Here is a 21,636-nt window from a genome sequence, read left to right as displayed (position 1 = left end):
TGAACAAGACTGGTTTGAGATAAGGTAGATAGAGAAAGGGATTACTGCATAAATTAAAACTTATCCACACTACTGTGTAATGTATATATAGTATAAGTAAAAACCACAAAAGAGGTTTCCAAAGTGGTTTGGGCATTTGATTCAGAATAACTCTAATTCACTCTGCAGTTCAGATCATCACTTATGAGGTGTGTTTGTTGACCCTGAAATGTATCATGGACAGCCAAGTTGGTCATTAGTTTTCTCTTGCTATGTAATAAATTATCATCAATTTAGTAACTGAAAACAGCACAAATTTATTATCTCACAGTTTCCATGGGACTGGAATCAGGCTGCCTTTTCTCTGGGTCCTCTGCTCAGAATCTCACCAACTGTATCAAGATGTGGGCCGCACTGTGGTTCTCCTCTGAAGCTCGGGCTGCTCTGCCAGGTCCAGTGAGGTGACTGGCAGAATTCAGTTCCGTGTGGCTGTAGAACTGGGGGCCCTTCTGTCTTGCTGGCTGTGAGCCAGGGGTTGCCCTCAGCTCCCAAAGGACAATTCAGGGCCTAGCCATATGGCAATCTCACGATATAGCGGTTTAGGTCTTCAAAGTTAGCTGGAGAAAGCTCTCTCCGGTCTGCTGCTGGGAGGTCTGTGTAGTGTAATGTGAACAAGGGAGTGACGATTCCATTAGGTTTGTCAGAGGGTGGAACCTAAGCGAGGGAAAGCCTATCCTATCATATTCACAGGTCTCCCCACACTGAAGGGAAAGGGATTTTACAGGCTGTGAACACCAGGGGCCAGGAACTTGGGGGCCGTCTTAGGATTCTGACTTACATGGCTTTAAGGGCTATGCAGTTTACCGGGTTCCAGCCATCTTGTTTGTAGGTTGCTATCTTGGAATATGATTAAAATCCTAAACTTGAGTGCCAGCCTTTACTTTTTGTCTTTGTTACAGGCTCCATTTGGGGGTCTTAGGTTTAAACATTTCTAAAGATTAGGGTGTCAGGATGCAAAAAAACTTACTGATTTCCACCTTGGTTTCCCTCTTTTATTGGCTACTAGAAAGCAAAACAATTATACACATGCTGATTAGTTTTGAAAGTTTATGTATACTTGAAGGAATTTTATACTCAAAGGGATTAAGTAAACAAGAATTCAACAATCTTGCCAAAACCTTTCTTAGAATATAGGAATGTGCCAAAGCCCCTTTTTCCACTAATTATATGTTCACGATTTCCTGCTTTTCCCTTCTTATAACATGTCCCTCTACAATATGCCTTTAATGTCAGCTCAACATCTCCTCACCTGTGTCTTTATATTCTAATAAGGCAATTCTTTCTCACTTTTCTAGTCATTCTTCTTTCTATGTACACTGCGTGATATGAGTAGAATGCTAATTAGCTAATATCTTTCTTTACAGCAAAGGACTAGAAGGAAATTTTTATTTCGCCAATAATTATTGCTGTGTTTATATTCCTAATGCCATCTGCTTTGTTTCTGTTCGTATTCATTGGGTATGTTAACTATAAAATTATGCAAACTTGTACTTTCTATTTACAAAACATAGATACCCAGCATAATACCTAAATTTTGATAATCCCCATCTTCTCTATAAGTCATACAACTCATCGTATTCTCACTGTAACTAACTCTAATAAACCATGGAAAGAACAAAGTTATCACAAAATTTATTTACTGTGGTCACACTTTTCACTCCTATAAAAACAATTCTGATATTTAGTATTATGAAAGGTACGTCATACTAAAAGTTAATTTTTCCAATATTCTAGATGATCTCGTTTTCATTAGCTTTCTTTATTGTTTCACTCATTTAAAAAATTTCTCTATGCAGGAATTTGGGGAAGTATTACAAAATTTTAGTTACAGGATTGATTAAGTTGTTTGCCGTAATTACGCAGAGCCCCAGTCCTGGTTTTTCAGTTGGGATCTTTCATCATTTCATTTTGAGGAAGTTAATTTATGTAAGCTAAAAAATTCTTAATTAGTATGTAAATGTGGTGGCAGCTGTCTTGTTCATTATGTTGGATGTTAGAATTTTATAGCTGCAATGGGACTTACAGTTCATCTAATTCTATTCCTTTATTTCACAAATGAAGAAGCGAATACCAAGGGAGTTAACACCTAGTAGAAATGTGTTCAGAAGCTGGGAATGGTTCCCTGGCCTCCAGCAGGTTTTATGCCAACAGGTTTCTGTTGGCATAAAAGCTTCATTTTGCTGCATGAGTGTGCTGTACTCTTTGATTGCATTACCCTAAACCTGGCAAGCTTCTTTCTATTATGAAAGGGATACATCATAGTTAAAATCAGTTTTTCCCAGTATTCTAATTTTCTGTAGCTCTAATTTTTATTAGCTGTTCTAATTCTTTCATTTCATAGAAAGAAGCTCGCTTAATAGCTGTTAGTATGAAACAACTGAGCCCTGGGCATGCACCTAATTCACCTTTGAGGGAGGACACAGTGTGTCAAATATCTGTTGGTGGCTGAGTGACCCAGTGTGACCAGATGAGCACAAATACATGACCAATACAGCAACACAACAGCACCACGATCACCAACAACTCAAAGGTTTCTGTTGGCAGCGTCACTGTTATATCAGATTCTAAGAGGGTTAAAATGTATTTTATCAGAAAGGAATATTTCTTTCAGCATTAAAAATTATTTAGCAGTTTTTTTCAAGCATGATTTTCAGGTTCAAGAGATAAAAATATAGTTCCTTAACTTTTTAGAAGTACAATAACAAAGTCTTTGATTTTAGAAAGACGAGCATGGGTAATTCAAAGGCCTCTAATTACTCATTCTTTTTGGAGAGAAAAAAAAAAAAACTAAACTAAAAAACAAAGACTGTTCCTAATGAGGCTTCAGAATCCTGCAGCCCTTCCTGGCAACTGAGAGCTCTCTATATCCTCTTTATGGGAAAGCATTTTGCCTCACTACCTCTTGATCACTCCTCAGAGACAGAACCACAGAGCAGATTCAGGGACATATTTTTTATTACTTTAAAACTTTGACCATCTGTTGCCATTACACTGAGCTTTCAAACTTCAGTGGAGACTTTAATGCTTACAAGCATTTTCTCTGATTTCATTCTGTACCTTTGTCACTGCACACAGATCTCTCAGGGTCAGAGGGAGAAATGTAGGTACCACAGAGCCTGAGCCTGCTGTCCTGGGCATAGTTGATTATGTGTGTGGACTGCTGAGCTGGTTAGTCAAAACTGGCCAGGATTCAGTTTAGGTTCATCGATCCTTTTGTATGTATACAATGATTACCATAATGGTATGTTGTTGGTTAAGGGGTGCGGTATGTTTTCTTTTGTTTTCCCTTAATGGACATGGTGGATTTAGAAGACCACATGCCTGTATCCCCAGGGATGTGTGTCTGTCTTCCCTTTATCACATGACTGGTTGGAACTAGGGAGGTGTGTATTCTGCTGGAAATGAAAGGTTATTTGGGATCAAGTTCATGTCTTTGGTATCCTTAACAGGTATTATTAGGCAGCTGAGCCAACTACCGCAAAGCCTATGTGGACTCGTGTTCCTGTATCTAATCTATCGGATCAGTTAATGTGAGATTGTTTTCCCTTTGGCAAACTTCACACAAACATAGGAATATAAATAAAGCATGAAGCCAAAAGTTATCTCTCCCCTGGTACCCTGCCCTGCAGGAATATTTGCCAAAAGAACAAAACAAAGGAATAGAATTTAATTACAATCCTCGTTAGTGAAGCTAAATTGACATAGATTCACTTCCTGAATCCAACCATATCCATTTTCTAGAGCTAGTATTTTTCTCCATATCTGGTAACCCTAGTTTTTAAATAGAGAATTATTATAGATATTATTCATATATTTTCTGATGAAATTCCAAAAAGAAGAGCTGAGAGTTAAGGCCCAGCATATAAGAGGAATCTTGTGCCCTACACAGAATGCATTTCTCTGGCTTTTGGTTTTCAGTCTGATGTGCCTGAGGCTTCCTGCCTAAGCTCAATTTCATTGCACGCCTAATTTGAAAATGCAAAAATAGTGGAATAGAATTTGGAATGATCCTGGTGTTTTGATTGGATTTAAGTTAGGAATAAATCCAAATTATCTCTCATTTTTGAATTCCCATTTGCATCTTATTTGAGTGGTGGAGAGCAAGTGACATTATTTTTAGGCTTTAGTTCAGTTTTTCTTTAGTTACTGTTTTGAGTATATTAAATGACTTTTAGATTTTAAAAACTTGTGTTAATTGCATTCATAATCTAAAGCTCTCTTTTCCATACTGTTTAACTAGTTTAAAGGAAAGATAAATGGCAAAGTATTATCTTTGGCTATAGCCTAGAATATTCATCAGTAAAGACCTAAACAAGTGTTGGTATTTGCAGCTGCTGGTTGTCTAGGGAGGAAGCCCTAGGATGGGGTGTGTGTGTGTGTGTGTGTGTGTGTGTGTGTGTGTGTGTGTAAAAGGCAGTAGTCAGGGGCTATTCCAGGAGTGCCGGCCTCCCTGGTTGGAGGCATTGAGTCAAAGGATGGAGCAGAGAGGGGATGCCAGGTAAGAGACTACTGTTGGTCTGTGGAAAGAAGGATTTTGCCTGAAAGTTAAAATAAGTGGCAAATGGTAGGATCTCCTAATCCTAATAGCCAAGTCAGAGAGGAAGGCAGGCAAGTGGGGAGATGGGATGACATGGTGACATAGCATTACTAAGAGTCCAAGATGGTGTCGGTAATGGGCTGTATTTATCTATTAGGTCCTTCTCTTTTGTAGAGCTGTAAAATAATGGCCCTTGCAGATGTTATCACCTGATAATAATAAGCTTAATGCAATAATATTTAAAAATATATATTCTTCCCATGGTATCATTTTTAGATGTTACAGCCTTTAGACACATGAAACAGAAAGTCAGTTGAACCTGAGTATTCTTTTTACTTCCTGAGAATAAATGCTAAATAAGTCTAATCCTTATATTTTTGTGGCGTTAGAAAATGATGTAATAGTCATATTTCCTAGTCGCAAGAGATTCAGTTTATTCATAAATTAGATTTTGTTGTTGTTGTTAACTTTGCCTTTATTTTAATCCAAAAATAGTTGGATAAGACTGCTAATGAGGAAACCTGTCTGCTAAAGTCTAAGTTTTTACTGTTAGACCTCACAATATAATTCATTGATTCTTACTTAGGATTCCATAGTACGAAATTTAATTAGCTGATCAGAAACAGCAGTTAAGAAGGACAGTTGTTCTGCTAGAGGGTAGCTCCATGACAGCATGAGTTTTCAGTCCAATGTCAAGAGCAAAGGTAAAGAAGTTAGAAAGCAGAGACATAATTGCTGCATTAACTCATAAAATAAAAATGCTTATAACATCCCAGCCATCAGCAAAAGCTTGAATTATCATTATTAGGTTATATCCTTAAATCAAATATGGAGAATGGATACTATCTTTCATCAAAAATTGTTAAAATATAAAAACATTATTTTCATTATCCGGGGAGTTGAGCTTCTGTTTTCTGGAAATTTATTTGTATAGAACAGTTCACTCTACAACTTCATAGCAAAATGTGTTGTTTGTAGAGAAGTGGGCCAATTGGGGACATATTAAGTAGGGGAAAGTTTTTATTAAAACCTATGAGCCCACTGGTGAGGATGGAGCCTGTGAGATTTCCCATGAATAATTTGAGAAAGAGCCCAGAGCTGCCTCCTGTTCCTCTGTGTCCTGCCAGGCATGAGACAGCATCGTGGTGGGTGGGTATCCTGTGGAAGCAGCGACTGCCTGTGACACAGTGAAGAGGATGCTTCTCAGTAACCCGTAGCTTTTGTTATTTTTTGGCATTTCTGTCTTTCCTTTTAGAGTTTTAATTTTCTTGTCATTAGGAAATGTAATACCTTTTATTTCCATAGTAGTGTTTATATTTCTCTTTCATGTCTATCATCACTTATAGCCTTTTCTTCACTGGCTTGAGTCACTCCATGACTTCAAGTAGGATAGTTGCTATTTCTTACCATGCCATTGGCTCTTCTCTCTTTTAAATGTTATTTTATGTTAATAGATAATCAGGGTGTACACACTGGGCCCAAGATGAAAGGTCCAGAGTAATCACTGGTTAGAGCCCAATGAGCTCTTTTCATTCCTATTGGTTCTATGCAAATAGACTCTGAATTTTGACTTGGAAACAGGCTTTTGTTAAGTTTTTTCATTAAACAGAAGTTAAATTTACAACTTTTCATGACTGTGTCCTTGGTTCACAACTCCTGCTTATATTATACTTATGTTTTCCTTTACCCACAATGACTGTCATAATGGAAAAAGCAATTATAATTTTCGGTTTTCTGGGAACTGAAGACTTTGATCACATATGTCTGCAAGGAAATGTGACACTGGGCCTAAACTGGAATGAAATTTCCAAGCATGCTGAAGAATTGCTCCTTGTGTAGAAATATCATGTTAGATTCCTAATTATATTAAGCACACGTTCTAATTTTAAAAGTTATTATTTTTCCTGTTCGCTTTGTTTCTTGGCAGGCAGTTCAAATTAGTACTAACAATAGAGGTAAGCCATGATTCCTGTTAACTGGAGACTTGGCAATAAGAAGAATCCCATGGTGTCTTTCTGTAGACAATGATCAAGCTAAAGTGTGTGTGTTAAACTTCCTAATAACTGAAGTTAACTATGTGTATGGACTTCATGAGACCTACGTTAGAAATTTTAGACACTGATAAAAAAAATGATGGGAAAGATTCTGATGTCAAATCAGTCTGAGTCAATAATGAAAAAAGAAAATTTGAATATATTTCAAAAGGAATCAAGTTTTACTTCCTTTAATTCATAGTAGCTCATCTACTGAGAACTTTTCTAAGCATGTGATAAATGACTGTGATGTTTTGTTGAAAAAGGAAACTAGCATTAAGTAAAGTCTTATTGTGCTTTTCAGCTAGTTTTTCTTAATGTCTTCACCAATAATTTCGCTAAAGAAAAACATTTTGGCAGGCATCTTACTGCCTAACATAGGTGTATAACTTGCTCTAATCAAAGTTCTTATTTAAATAAAGGTAAACGTTATATTTTTATATGAAAACTAGCACTAATACACCAAAAAAAAAAAAAAAGAAAAGGAAGGAAGGGAAGTAGGGAAGATGAGAGAGAGTTTGAGAGAGGAAAAAGAAAAGAAGAGAATCAAGGAGACAATGCGGATGAGCAGAAGCAAGGACTACCTGCTACTGGCATGTAAAGCCACTCTCTTGTGACAATTTGGAATCAGATGGCAAAAAGGAGTAAAACCCAATCAAGACATATGGGCCTTTGCTTTCCAAAAAATGGCCAAACTCTCAGGTCCTTGTGTATTAACAGCAGTGTTCTCAGCTGAGCCAGGATCTGAGAGTCCCCCAACCACGTGAATAAGTGCTAGACTGTGAGGGTGTTAAGACTAAGACAGATACCCTTGATGTAGTTCCCACAGTGACTGTAGGTAAGTAGTGGGTTTCTAAACTTTTTTTAAAAAAGATTGTTTTTTTGAGTAACCAGCATATTCCCATTGCAATCTTGATACACTTTTCGTTTGGTCAGATCCTTTTAAATGTCCATAACAAAGGTTAACTTTCCGATAATAAAGTCTACCTTTATAGGAAAGAAACTGAGATTTTATCAAAACATTGAAATGTATGTATCGTAGTTAGCAAGCCTAAGTAAATTGCAACAAAAAAAGTTTCAACTCAGTACAATCCCGTTTTTAAGGTCTTTAGGAAAGAGAAGGTATAGGTAAACCACTTTGCCCTGTGTGAAGGGCAGTGGATATTGTTCTTGATGAGGAAAGACACACCAAGTCTCTTGGGTTTATTTTGTGCCTCCTCTGTTGGAAAACACCTCCATTCTGAAACTGCTGATCACGGAAGGGATCCATAGTCTTTTCCAATACATTCTTGTTAAATTGTTCTTAAAGCAAAATAATAGTCCATACATTTATTGTGACAACTGGTTTTCAGAGTAATGAAAAAAAGAAAGTGTTTTTACCCTTTGAAGATTTCAAATCTTTAAAATACTGGTCTGCTTTGAAAGTTTCTACATAGAATAATTTTGTGTTTGATGAAAGATTCCTTTTGTCCTCTCAAGGTTTCTTTTGGAGTATAGAGAAGGAATAGAAGAATCAATTGTGTTCATTTATTCTTTTCATGTTACTGATTGGCCCAGAACACCTTCCATATCGTGTGACAAAGTTCAAGGTTGCAGATGGACGTGAATGATAGCTGGTACTTTGGGACTGAAGTCAGTGGAACAGGTTGGGACTTCCCTGGTGGTCCAGTGGTTAAGAAACCACCTTCCAATGCAGGGGACGTGGGTTCCATCCCTGGTCGGGGAACTAAGATCCCACATGCCATGGGGCAACTAAGCCCGCGTGCCACAACTACTGAGCCCGAGGGCCTCAACTATAGAGCCCACATGCCGCAAACTACAGAGCCCACGTGCTCTGCAGCCCTTACGCCACAACTAGAGACCCCACCTGGCACAGTTAGAAGCCTCTGTGCCGCAACGAAGAGCGAGCCTGTGTGCCGCAACTAAGAACCGACGCAGTACCGCCCCACCAAAAAAAAAAAAATGGAACAGGTTACCCAAAACACAATTTTTGCAAATATCAATTTTTTTTTTTTTTTGGCGGTACGTGGGCCTCTCACTGTTGTGGCCTCTCCCGTTGGCTCCGGACGCTCAGGCCCAGCGGCCATGGCTCACGGGCCCAGCCGCTCCGCGGCATGTGGGATCTTCCTGGACCGGGGCATGAACCCGTGTCCCCTGCATCAGCAGGCAGACTCTCAACCACTGCACCACCAGGGGAGCCCACGCAAATATCAGTTTTTTGAAGGAGTGTGTGATTACTCTCCTGAAGGCAAAAGCCTATCAATCCTCTCTAGAAATGAGACATTTTCTCTAAATCCAAATCATAGCTGCATCTGCGAGCATGAGGGTCAGAGGAAGACAGGAGGTCAGGCTGAAGTGAAAGCTGATTTAGCTCTTGATGAAGAGATTGCATTGAAGAGGAGCCGGGACAGGATGACAGTTAAGTTCCCTTTAAACATTAAATTGTCATTTAAAAAATTTGCCCATCCTTCTCTGGATCAACTTATTTTTAAGTGGAGCTTAAAGTTTGGAAGTTGACTAGTATTCCCTTATGCATTTATTATTCAACCATTTTTTTACATTATATTAGTAACAGGTGTACAACATAATTTATTAAGTCCTACTAGGTGTCAGGTTACATGCTCGATATTAAAACAGAAATTAATGACGACTTTCACTTTTAAGAAGCTCACAGTTTAGTGGGGAGCAGGGTTAATAGCACTTAATGTTGCCCATAGGGAGACAGCTTCTGCAGATCAGTAGTTATTCAGCTTTAGGCCCTTGTTCCTGCATAAGCAGCTACACGTAGAAACATTTGGTCTAGAAACTGATCTTTCTGTGAGTAGCAAGATTTTTTCTTATCTAGTATCAGGCTCAAAATACCATTTTAAATTAACTTTTTAATATTTTAATAAGGTTGATTTTAAGACTCCTTTTAAAATTCCTTCGACTAAAATAGTTTTGGAAAAAAAGAGATAAATGTAAAAAGAAACTCTTGTTCCAAGAGTGAGAGGCAAAGATATTGCAATAGGCAAATCTTGCTCTCATCTGCACTCATTTTCATTTGACATGCTGCAATTTTTGGATCTTTTTATTTCCTTAAGAAGTTTTCATCTGCCAGAAAGTACATCATGCAAATATCTATAAATCTCTAATCCTGTTTCCTCTTGCTGGGTGTATTCTCATAAAGCTTCCTAGATTACAAAGACATTTGGAATGGTATAATTTAGTTCTATCTTCTTTGTTTTGAGTAGCAAATGTTTCTGGCTATTAGCATGTATGCATTAATTCTTCTATTCTTGGCATTTATATTTCAGGCTTTGACATGAAAATCTAACTTTTTTGGTGGGTGTATTAAATCATTTATATTTCTTAATTGATGTTAAACTAATGTGAGTATTGAAAGAAAAAATTCTAAAGGTTCTGAACAAATTCTGTTTTTTTAAAAATTTAATTTCAATATCACACTATAAAAAACTCTTAAAATGCATATACATATAAACATGTAAGAGTAGATATAAATGAAAACTCTGACCAATTCAACACTTCAGAAAAGAATCCAATGAAAATAACTGATAATGGGATTGTCTAGACACACTATATTATTTTGTATATAAAACATAATGTAATACACATTACTTTGTCCAGATACATGACAGATAATAGTTAAAAATTACCAGTCCAGCTAATGGGCAAGGTCTACTTTTTATATTCTAGAGGTAGTACCAGTCCAAAAAAAGAAGTGAAAATAGAGATAATTGTACATTGTGACAAGGACTCCAAAGGGTGATAGGATAAGGAACAGCTGGTAGGGGGTGGGCAGCAGGAGGGACAGTTGCTTGTATGGATTGTCAGAGAAGGTCTCTATGAAGAAGTGATACTTGTTTCATGAGCTGAGAGGTGAGAAGGCTGACTATTCCTCTTGTTAGCAGACCTTTTCCTGAACTTTTCAGAGGCTCTTCCAGACCAATACATGAGTTCCAATACATGATAAAATACATGGAATTTCAATTTAAATCGTTTGTTGTTTATATAAGACATATTAGAAAGCAAACGAAATGAAAGAACAGATGATTCTTTCTGTGTATATGTAACTAATTTAGTGTTCTGTCATTATGATTCTTGCTCTTCTAGGAAGTTACAGGTGAGTATAGTAAGATCCTGGATGAGGCTTGAGAAATCTGTGTTCTTGTTCAACTCTGCTGTCACTATCTTCATAGCATATAATCCCTCTGGACCTTATTTTCTCTCCTGAAAAATGACGCAACTGGCTTTAATGCTCTCTACATTCCTAACCAGTTCCAAAAACATTATCATTCTAATAGGGCTATAACAGGAAAGTCTATGAATGCATTTTGGTATACTATAATCATGGCCTGTTCACTAGCAGACATAATACAGCTCTTCTCCTGGGAGAATGAGAAAGGGATATTAATTGAAATTATTAGGAAAGATGGCCAAAAATGGGGAAAAACACTTCTAGTTAAAAAATAAACTTGAGGTAATATTTAAGCTACCATGATTGTTATCTAGAACTAGAATTTTAATGGTTTTGGTCGGACTTTCAGTAAGTATCATATTCCCTATAATTCAGTATTCATGTATTAATTCAGTGAACATTTTTTAAAAACATGTTGCATACCAATCATCAAATTGAATTTGGGGGGAACCAACACTTTCCTGACTTGAAGGGAATGGTCTTTCCTGGGGGTTAGCAGACATAAACAGAATTATTTATTCATTTGTTGTTTTTGCTTTATTCCACAAATATTTGAAGCATCTTACAATAATGAATATGCCAATACAAACAATCAGGAAGAAGGAAAATATAGATGGAATGGAAAGCAGTGTAACACAGGAGATCAGCAAACAACAGAATTCCACAAAGCTGCTAAAGTTGAGCTGAAATTTTGGCTATGATCTTAGTAACGGCTAAAAAAAGTTCAGTGTCCGTAAAAACAAGTGTGTCAACTCTTCTGGAGAGGCAAAGCCTTTCCTAGAATGAACATCTTAAAGAAATTGCATGAAACTTTTGTATTGGGGGATACTGTTTGATGATGACATTTATTGAGCACTGTCTATGTACTAGACGTGTTCCTAAGTGTTTTACAAGCATTTTCTCATATAATCTTCACAACAGCTCTAGGAGCTAGGGAATATCATTTTTTTAATTGAAATATATTTGATTTATAATATTAGTTTCAAGTGTGTAGCATAGTGATTCAGTATTTTTTTTTTTTTTTTTGCGGTACGCGGGCCTCTCACTATTGTGGCCTCTCCCGTTGCGGCTCCAGATGCACAGGCCCAGTGGCCATGGCTCACGGGCCCAGCTGCTCTGTGGCATGTGGGATCTTCCCAGACCGGGTCACGAACCTGTGTCCCCTGCATTGACAGGCGGACTCTCAACCACTGCGCCACCAGGGAAGCCCTAGTATTTTTTATACATTGTGCTCCATTAAAAGTTATTTCAAGATAATGCTGTAATTCCCTGTGCTATACAGTATATCCTTATTGCTTATCTACTTTGAGTAGTTTGTATTGCTAATCCCATATGCCTAATTTTCCCTCTTCTCTTCCTTTTCCTCACTGCAACCACTGCTTTGTTTTCTGTATCTGTGAGTCTGTTTCTGTTTTGCTATATACATTAGTTTATATTACTTTTTAGACTACACATATAAGTGATACCATATAGTACTGGTTGGCCAAAAAGTTCCTTTGGGTTTTCCTTTAAGATGTTATAGAAACACCCAAATGATATTTTTGGCCAGCCCACTTGTCTTTCTGTGATTTATTTCACTAAGCATAATATTCTCTGGGTCCATTCGCATTGTTGCAAATGGCAGAATTTCATTGTTTTTTTATGGCTGAGTAATATTCCATTGTATATATATATGCCACAATTTCTTCATCCATTTGTCTATTGATGGACACTTGGGTTGCTTCCATATCTTGGCTATTGTAAAAAGTGCTATACCCACTTTGCTGAAAGTTTTTGTCATGAATGGATGTGAATTTTGTTAAAATGAATTTTGTTAAAAGCTTTTTCTGTGTCTATTGAGATGATCATGTGATTTTTGTCCTTCCTTTTGTTAAGGTAGTGTATCACATTGATTGATTTGTGAACATTGAACCATCCTTGTGTCCCTGGAATCAATCCAATTTGATCTTGGTGTACGATTCTTTTTGAATGTTGTTGGATTCAATTTGCTTATATTTTGTTGAAGATTTTTGCATCTATATTCCTCAAAGATATTGGTATGTAATTTACTTTTTTTTGTAGTGTCTTTGTCTGGTTTCGGTATAGGGTAATGGTGGCCTCATAGAATGAGTTTGTTCTGTTCTCTTCAACTTTCTGGAATAGTTTGAGAAAGACAGGTATTAGTTCTTTATATGTTTGGTAGAATTCCCCTGTGACGCCATCCAATTCTAGACTTTTGTTCGCTGGAAGTTTTTTTTTTGTTTTGTTTTAATTACAAAATCAATTTCAGTACTAGTGATTAGTCCGTTCAAATTGTTTCTTCTTGATTCAATCTTGGCAGGATGTATGTTTCTAGAAATTTTTCCATTTCTTTTAGATTGTCCAGTTTGTTGACACATAACTGTTCATAGTATTCTTTTATGATTCTCTGTGATATTGGTCGTTGTTTTTCATTTCTTACTTTGTTTATTTGAGTTATCTCTCTTTTCTTCTTGGTGAGCCTGGCTAAAGGTTTATCTATTTTATCTTTTCAAAAAACAAGCTCTTGGTTTCATTGATCTACTGTTTTGTTTTTTTATCTCTGTTTTATTTATTTCCTCTATCATCTTTCTTATTTCCTTCCTTCCTGACTTTGGGTTTTATTCTTTTCTTTTTCTAATTCTTTCAGGTTTTATTTGAGATTTTTCATTTCTTAGGAAGGCCCGTATCACTATAAACTTCCCTCTTAGAATGGCTTTTGCTGCATCTCATAGATTTTGGAGTGCTGTTTTCACTTTCCTTTGTCTCAAGGTATTTTCTGATTTCCTCTTCAATTTCTTCATTGACCCATTTTTTATTTTTTTGGAGCAAGTTGTTTATTCTCCTCATGTTTGTTCTTTTCCCATTTTTCTTTCTGTAATTGATTTCTAGTTTCATACTGTTGTGGTTGGAAAAAATGCTTGATATAATTTCTATCCTCTTAAATTTGTTGAGACTTGTTTTGTGGCCTAGCAGGTGTGTATGCTGGACAGTGTTCCATTATCACTTGAAAAGAATGTGTATTCTGCAGTTTTTGGATGTAATGTCTTATACATATCTAATAAGACCCTGGTCTGTTGTGTCATTTGAGACCACTGTTGCTTATTGATTTTCTCTCTGGATGATCTTTCCATTGTGTAAATGGGGGTTAAACTTCCCTACTATTATTGTCAATTTCTCCTTTTATATCTGTTGTATTTGCTTTGTATATTTAGGTACTCCTGTATTAGGTGCATATATGTTAATGAGTATAATCTCCTCTTCTTGTATTGATCCCTTTGTCATTAAAAATGCCCTTCTTTGTCTTTTGTTATTAGTTTTGTTTTAAAGTCTGTTTTGTCTGATATGAGCATTGCTAATCTTGCTTTCTTGTCATTTCTGTTTGCATGAAATATCTCTGTCTCCTCACTTACAGTCTGTGTGTGCCTTTAGTTCTGAAGTCAGTCTTTGGTAGGCAGCATATAGAAAGATCTTATTTTTTTAATCTAATCAGCTACCCTGTATTTTTTACTGGAGCATTTAGTCCTTTGACATTTAAAGTAATTCTTGATAGGTATGTACTTATTGCCATTTTATTACTTCTTTTCTGGTTGTTCTTATAGTTCTTCTGTGTTCATTTCTTCTTTTTGTTTCTTCCCTTGTAGTTTGATGTTTTCTTTAGTAGTATCCTTGTGATCCTTTTCTTTTTATTTTTTGTGTAGCTATTTTAGGTTTTCGATTTGTGGTTACCATTGGGTTCCTGTATGTTGACCTATAACTATACCTACTTGGCTTTAACCTGGTAGTCATTTAGTTCAAACACATTCTAAAAGATCTACATTTTTGACTCCCCTCCCCTGCATTTTGTGTTTTTGATGTCATATGTTACATCTTCATGTTTATCCTATAATTATTTATTGTGGTTATAGTTGCTTTTATAATTCTTTGTCTTTTAATCTTCATACTGGCTTATTTAAGTGGTTGATGCTCAGTCCTTCCTATATATTTGTCTTTCCTATAGATTCTTATTCTTTTTCACTTGGAGAAGGCCCTTCCACATTTCTTTTAGGGTAAGTTTAGTATTGATGAACTCTTTTAGTTTTTGCTTGTCTGGGAAGTTCTTTATCTCTCCTTCTATTCGAAATGATAATCTTTCTGGGTAGAGTATCCCAGGTTGCAGGTTTTTCCCTTTCATTACTTTGAATATAGCATGCCACTCCCTCTGGCCTACAGAGTTTCTGCAGAGAAATCAGCTGATAGCCTTATGGTGATTCCTTTGTATACAGCTTTGTTTTTTACTTGCTGCCTTTAGAGTTCTCTCTTTATCTTTAACTATTGCCATTTTAATTATATGTCTTGGTATGGGTCTGTTTGGGTTCATCTTGTTTGGAACCCTCTGTGCTTCCTGTACCTAGAAATCTGTTTCCTTCTTCAGATTTGGGAAGTTTTCAGCCATAATTACCTCAAATACGTTATTGATTTCCTTTTCTCTTCTCCTTCTGTGACCCCTATAATGTGAATGTTGGTATGCTTAATGTTACTCCAGAGATGTCTTAAATTGCTTTCAGTTTTTTAATTTTGTTTTTCCTTTTGCTGTTCTGATTGGGTGATTTCCATTATTCTATCTTCCAGATCACTTATGCTTTCTTCTATATCACTTAGTCTGCTATTCATTCCTCTAGTATATTTTTTACTTCAGCTGTTGAATTCATCATTTTGGATTGGGTATTTTTTATATTTTTCAGTTCCTCATTAAAGTGTTTGCATCAGTTCTTTTCCCTAATTCAGTTCACATTTTTATTACCAATGTTTTGAATTATTTAGTCAGTTCTTTTATTTCTGTTTTGTTATTTTTTCAGAGGTTTTCTCTTGCTCTATCAATCGAGAATAGTTCCTCTGCCTTTTCATTTTGTTTAACTTTTTCTGCCTATTTGAATTTAGGTGAAACAGTTACTTATTGTGGTCTTGAAGGGGTGTTCTTATGTTTGAGCATCCCTATACAGACTGCATGTTCCCAGTGCCTTTGGTGGGAGAGCTGGATTTAACATAGGCTCAAGTCACATCTTTCTTCAGGATATGCTGGTGGCTATCACCTCAGAAGAGGGTGGGGCTGGAGATGGAGAGGCTAGAGCTGGCACCAGGTGGGAGGCAGGGCTTCCTTTCTGCTCTCTGGCTGTCACCACCCTTTTGGGCAGAGTCTAATCCCAAGTTGCTGGAGAAGAAGCCTTGAGGATTAGGACAAGCTGGCTCTGTTTTCTTTAAGTGTGCTTTTCTCCCTCTCCTCACACTGGGACCCTTGCAGTAGAGCTGGGGGAGTGCTGAAGCAGGTGAGGCCCATGCACAGACAGAGGTCTGACGCGCTGCCTGTTCAGGTTCCTGCTCCTCCACTCTGATGTAGCCTCAGTTGCAAGTCCCCTTTGTCCCTCACAGCCAATCACTGCCTCAACTTCTGCCATCCCTACCCTGTTTTAGAAATGCTCCACAGGGTGGGTAGGCCCCATGTGTATTGGGAGGTGAGCCGTGATAGAGTGGCTGAGGTCAGAGATCTGGGCTTCTTCTGGACCGCTGCTTGAACAAGCGTCCACAGTGGCCACTGCTGCCCCACCCAGGCTCCACTGCAGAAACGGGTTGCTTCTGTCTCCTAAGGTCGAGTCTTTTCCGCAGTAGTGGTTGCCCCAGATCCAGTGCTGCACTGTGATGTGGAGTGAGTGGGGTGAGAGCATTTGGTTGGCTTGTGCTAGGGTGTCTGGCAAGGCAGTTGCAGGAAACCTGGCAACTGGTAAAGCAGACATCTCTCTGCCCTGCCTCGGGGGCAAGCCGGTGAGCTTGTGCTCCTTGTGAACGGAGTTTAGGCTTCCCACAGCCCTTCTGTCTGTTCCAGCAGCCTTCCAGCCAACTAAGGGGGCTTGTCTCTCCCATGTAGGACCCTAGGACTTAGCTGTCCAGTCTGTGGCTAAAGCTGCTCACTCCCCAGGGCAGGTGTCCACCTGTGCAATCTCCCTTTTCCTCTGAGTCCCTTCCTAGGGGGACAGGTCCCAACCCAATTGCTTTTCTTCCCTTCCCACCCAATTATTTATGTATCTTTCTTACAGCTATGGTTGTACAGGAGTCCTTCTGCCAGTTTCCAGTTAATTTTCAGTGAGGAATGTTCCACATGTAGATGTATTTTTGATGTGTTTGTGGGGGAAGTGAGCACTGTGTCCTCTTATTCCATCATCTTGATCCCTCCTCTGATTCAGGATTATCATGTTGTTGGTGACAAAACTAGGCTTAAAGAGTCTAATAAACTTTACATGTCACATAGTAATAGTTGAGGCAGGGCTTGCATAACTGCAGTCTGTCCTTTTCATAACTAGTTATACCTCCTCTCTGCAGTGCTCCCCGCCTTCTCTTGCAGGGAGCAAGGTCTTAAACAACTAGCCAGCAACAAATACAGCATTAGATTTCATAGGGCTGTTGCTTATAACGTCTCTGAAGGTTAAGCTGGGGCATTGTACTGAAGGAATTCAGGAGAAGAATATCTGCTACAAACTGAGAATAAGGAAGTTAAATACTTAGCTTAGTAATTGCTTTTGTTGACTGAGTTTTAGAATCTAGACTATTTGGGTGAATAGAAGGAAATAATCTTTGCAAAATATAATTTTTTCACAAATAATCTTTGCAAAATATAATTTTTCCACCTGTGGTCTTGATTAAATTGATCAGGGGACAGTTCCAGGCACGAGGCTAGATTTAAGGGCACAACAGCATGAATCAGGAAGGCTTAGTGGCTGTTGCTCTGGCTTGAGGTTGTCTAGACCTTTATTAATTCTCTTGCCCTGCCTTTTCCTAATTGTGAGATTCTGGATGAGGTACTGAACATCTGTATGCCTCAGTTCCTTCATCCGTAAAAATAAGGGTAATAATAGTATTTACCTTATAAGACTATTGTAAACATTAAAAAAGATAATGTATGTAAAACCTCGAGCAGGGCCCATTGTAAGCTCTCCAGGAGCTGGTACTGCTACTTATCCTCACTTCTCCCTCTTCTCCTCCCTGACTCCTTCTTCCCAGTCTTCCTTCCCCACTTCACCCCTCCTTGATTTTCTTCCTCCCTAACTTCCTTCTCTCTCATCAACTTCTCATTTTCCATCTTCTCTCCCCTCCATCCCAATTCATCCTCCTGTCTTCAGTTGAACAGACAGCTTGAGCTGATACCTTGTCATGAATCTGAGTTATATAACCCAGGCTCTTCCTGAGTGGACAGGGCAAACCCCCAGGAAACAGCTCACAGGGTAACAAAAACTGTCCAGGAAGACAAAGTACCTCCAGCACTGTGGGAGCACAGACGTGAGTGGGCAGTTATCTCTGCCTGGGGACATTCCCACAGAAGGTGCCATTTCTCTGGACCTTCAGAAAGAAAAAGAATAGATGAAATTGAAAAGAGAGGGAATGAATGTCAAGGCATAGAATCATGATTATTAGGACCTGTACATGTGAAAGGATCAAGTGTTTTAATGTACTTGGAGGGTAGGAGGTTTGTGCAATGTAGTAGAGAAGGGTAATAAAGTAGTTCAGGGACAGATTTTTGAAACCTACTCCAGTGACATTGAAGCCTATTCCAATTGCAAAATTAGTCTGACTCTTTGTTATTTTTTTGTTATTTTCTGAAATAGAAAATGTTTAATTTTTTTGTTATTTTCTGAAATAGAAAATGTTTAATGAACTGGCTTGAACCAGTAAACCAGGCTATAATTTTTCTCAGTGTATTGATCCAGAATACTTTAATATTCACTGAACCCAATAAGATTTCATTTGACTTAGGAACTTGTTTATTTCACAGGACTTTTAAAATTCAGTCGTAATTGTCAATATCCTCAGTTTACCATCATTATATGTATATTTTTTCTTTCTTCCTTTCTTTCTTTTTCTTTCTTTCTTTCTTTCTTTTTCTTTCTTTCTTTCTTCCTTCCTTCCTTCCTTCCTTCCTTCTCTTCCTTCTCTTCCTTCCTTCTCTTCCTTCCTTCCTTCCTTCCTTCCTTCCTTCCTTCCTTCCTTTCTTTCTTTCCTTCCTTTCTTTCTTTTCTTTCTTTCTACTTCTGCTCCCTGACTGAAAAGTTGAGAATATGTATTATTATTCACTATATTTTTCTGAAATTATAAAAACTGCTTCCATATTTGTTCTGAAAACATAAAGTTTTTCTTCAGTTTTATGTCTCTGCACTGGTACTGGAGCTGTGGTGATCTAATGAAATATTGATTTTTCACATGCCTCAGTGTCTGAGTTTGACCTTTTTTCTAATTTGGAAAAAAGAGGATATTTCTTTTGCCATCAGACAAAAGTGAATCAAGCCTCTAGGAAAGCAATGTAACATAGAGGTTATAATAAACCACAGTTGCTATCCAGAGATTGCATATTATTTAGTCAAAGATAGTAACTGCACTGGTATTTTGAAAACTGAGAAGAAAGATAATCTTAATTAATCTATTATATTCTATAGCAAGTTGTTATTATGATAGCCTCTAATTAATCACTCCTCCCTATATCTGTGTTCCCTCTGACGTTGAGCTCGACCATGTGATTTGCTTTGACCATTAGGATATTAGCAAAGTGTTGCAAACAGAGGCTGGAAAAGCAGTTGAGCTCTTGCTGTTTTTGGAATCCATGAGCTATGTGCAGAAGCCCTGGCTAGCCAGCAGGAGAATTGTGGCCCAGCCAACAGCAAGCACCAGCATATGTGGGTGAGGCCATCTTGGACTATCCAGTCCCAGCTACAGAGCTATCTGATTGCAGCTGCATGAGTGAGTCCAGCAAAAGAACTGCCTAGCTGAACCCAGCCCCAATTGCCAACCCACTGAATTTTGAGCTAGTAAGGTGATTGTTGTTTTAAACTACTAAGTTGGAGAGGCTTGTTACACAATAATACTGATGTATACTGTATGCCATTCTTTTATATGTAATCTCACCCGTAGCATACGAGAGTATACAGATATGAGAATTGAGACTAGGTTAAAGTGGAATAATAGTTAATAACTCAAGAGTTTATGACAAATAGTTTAGAAAGCATAAACTTAAAATACTTAAAAAACTTGACTTTGGAAAAATAGTTTTCTAATATTTAGTTATTATTTATAATCTCACTTATTTACAGAATAGCCTTGAAGCATTTTATGGTGTGAAAACATGCAGACTCAAGGTAATTAAGAATGGTAGAATAATCAATCAGAAAGATAAGGTGAAAAGTAAATGCAGAGTGCACTAATCCCTGTTATCAGGAGCTCAGCCTCAGTCTGACTTTCTTGTTAGCCAAGAAAAAGTGAAACATTTTGGTTTTAAACAGTTCTTATTCTAGTAGGGAGCACACAAATTCAGCCAAAGAACAAACCTTTTTTTCTTTTTCCCAGAGGAGAAATTTACTACATGGACCTTAGTTGCAGACAATAAATTTTTGACTCTTGTTTTGCAAAAGATACAAAAATATTATTCTAATGGACATTTCTTATATCATCTCTTGTAAAAAGCTTAGTACATATGATCAATTCTTACGTCAGCTCAGGACTTCCCGAGAGGGGCAAGGTAATTAGATGTGATGGTTTTCATATGAGTCCAAGAGCTTGGTCAGTATTCATAAACAGTCATCTCCAGTTTTCCCAGCACCTCATCTGGTTTCTGTCAAGTGTTCATCACCCAAGCAATGTGTGCATTTCTTGAGCACCTGTTTTTGCTGGGCTCAGCAGGAAGCACTGGAGGGATTGTGGGGAGTGAAATAACCGTGGCCCCTGCCCTCATGTTTGTTAGGTAACTGTATACAGATATGAATCAGTCACCGTATGTATAACCTTATGTTGCAGTCAGTGCTACAGAGCCACAGTGCGAGGGACCTACCATACCTGGAAGTGACAAGAGCCTCCCCTGAGGAAGCAGTGTTAGAGCTGGGGTCTGTTGGGTGAGATGGTGCCACCAGATAAAGGGAGGGGCCGTGGGGGACAGCAAACCTGGCAGAGGAGGAGCCATTGGCAAAGGTGTCAAGGCAGCAGGACCCTGGAGTAAGTGGCCGGGGATCTGCAGGAAGGCTGACGTGCCTGGAGCACAGAGAGCAAGAGAGTGGGACCTGAGATAAAGCCGTGGCCATCAGACCACCCTCACGTTCATTTCCTGCACACTTTTCTGTTCTGTTATGCATCTTTCAAGTTTTCTCCATTGAGCACAGGATACTTTTGTATTGGGGGAAAAAAAAGTTGTTTGCAAAAGGTAGTCCCTTGGAAAATCTTACAAAGAAGTATAAGTTTGCTAATTTTTTATGGCTTTCTTCTTGTGGTACTTAATGTCCTACCCAGCTCAGTGTATTTAATTTTCACAATTTAATTAGATGAGGGAGAGATGGTGAAGCACACAGGTACAAAAGAACAAACACATTGTCAAAGGTGATTATCTAAATGCCTCTGAGAAACGAGAGTTATGCATTCAGCCCAAATTGTAATATGCAGTCTGTACTGATATTAACAACATTATAGGATGTTACTAGGGTGCTCTTTGTTCAATTCTGTTGATTGTGTAGTGAGAGATTTTTGTTGTTAATTCTCTATGAAATTGTCACAGGTCTTCTTTCAGATTGAATTTGACTTGGGGTAAGAACTAAAAGTCATTTGGAACAAAGTTTGATAAAGAAAATAGATGATTATGTGACTCATAACCAAAGCTTAAGAAACTATCAAAAATTTTTTGAGTAATGGCGTAACTGGAATAAGGCTAGAGTCCCTTAGGGTGGCTATTTCAAGAGACAGCACACTGATGTAACTATGCATTCTGGAATGCACGTTTATATATATCATTTTACTTCATTTATTAAAACTCGTATACTCATTCATTTCTT

At 37.9% G+C, this 21,636-nt stretch overlaps 1 protein-coding gene across 3 annotated transcripts in view; it reads left to right on the top strand.

The window, feature by feature from the left end:
* The window catches only part of MCTP1 (multiple C2 and transmembrane domain containing 1), a 533,762-nt gene that overhangs the window by 116,681 nt on the left and 395,445 nt on the right, over positions 1-21,636 (top strand). The gene's annotated exons all lie outside the window — the stretch shown is intronic.

The sequence above is a fragment of the Phocoena phocoena genome, chromosome 3, assembly GCF_963924675.1.
Source record: "Phocoena phocoena chromosome 3, mPhoPho1.1, whole genome shotgun sequence".
NCBI classification, from domain to species: domain Eukaryota; kingdom Metazoa; phylum Chordata; class Mammalia; order Artiodactyla; family Phocoenidae; genus Phocoena; species Phocoena phocoena.
Note: the sequence above shows the minus strand (reverse complement) of the source record. Positions and strands in the feature narration are given on the sequence as shown.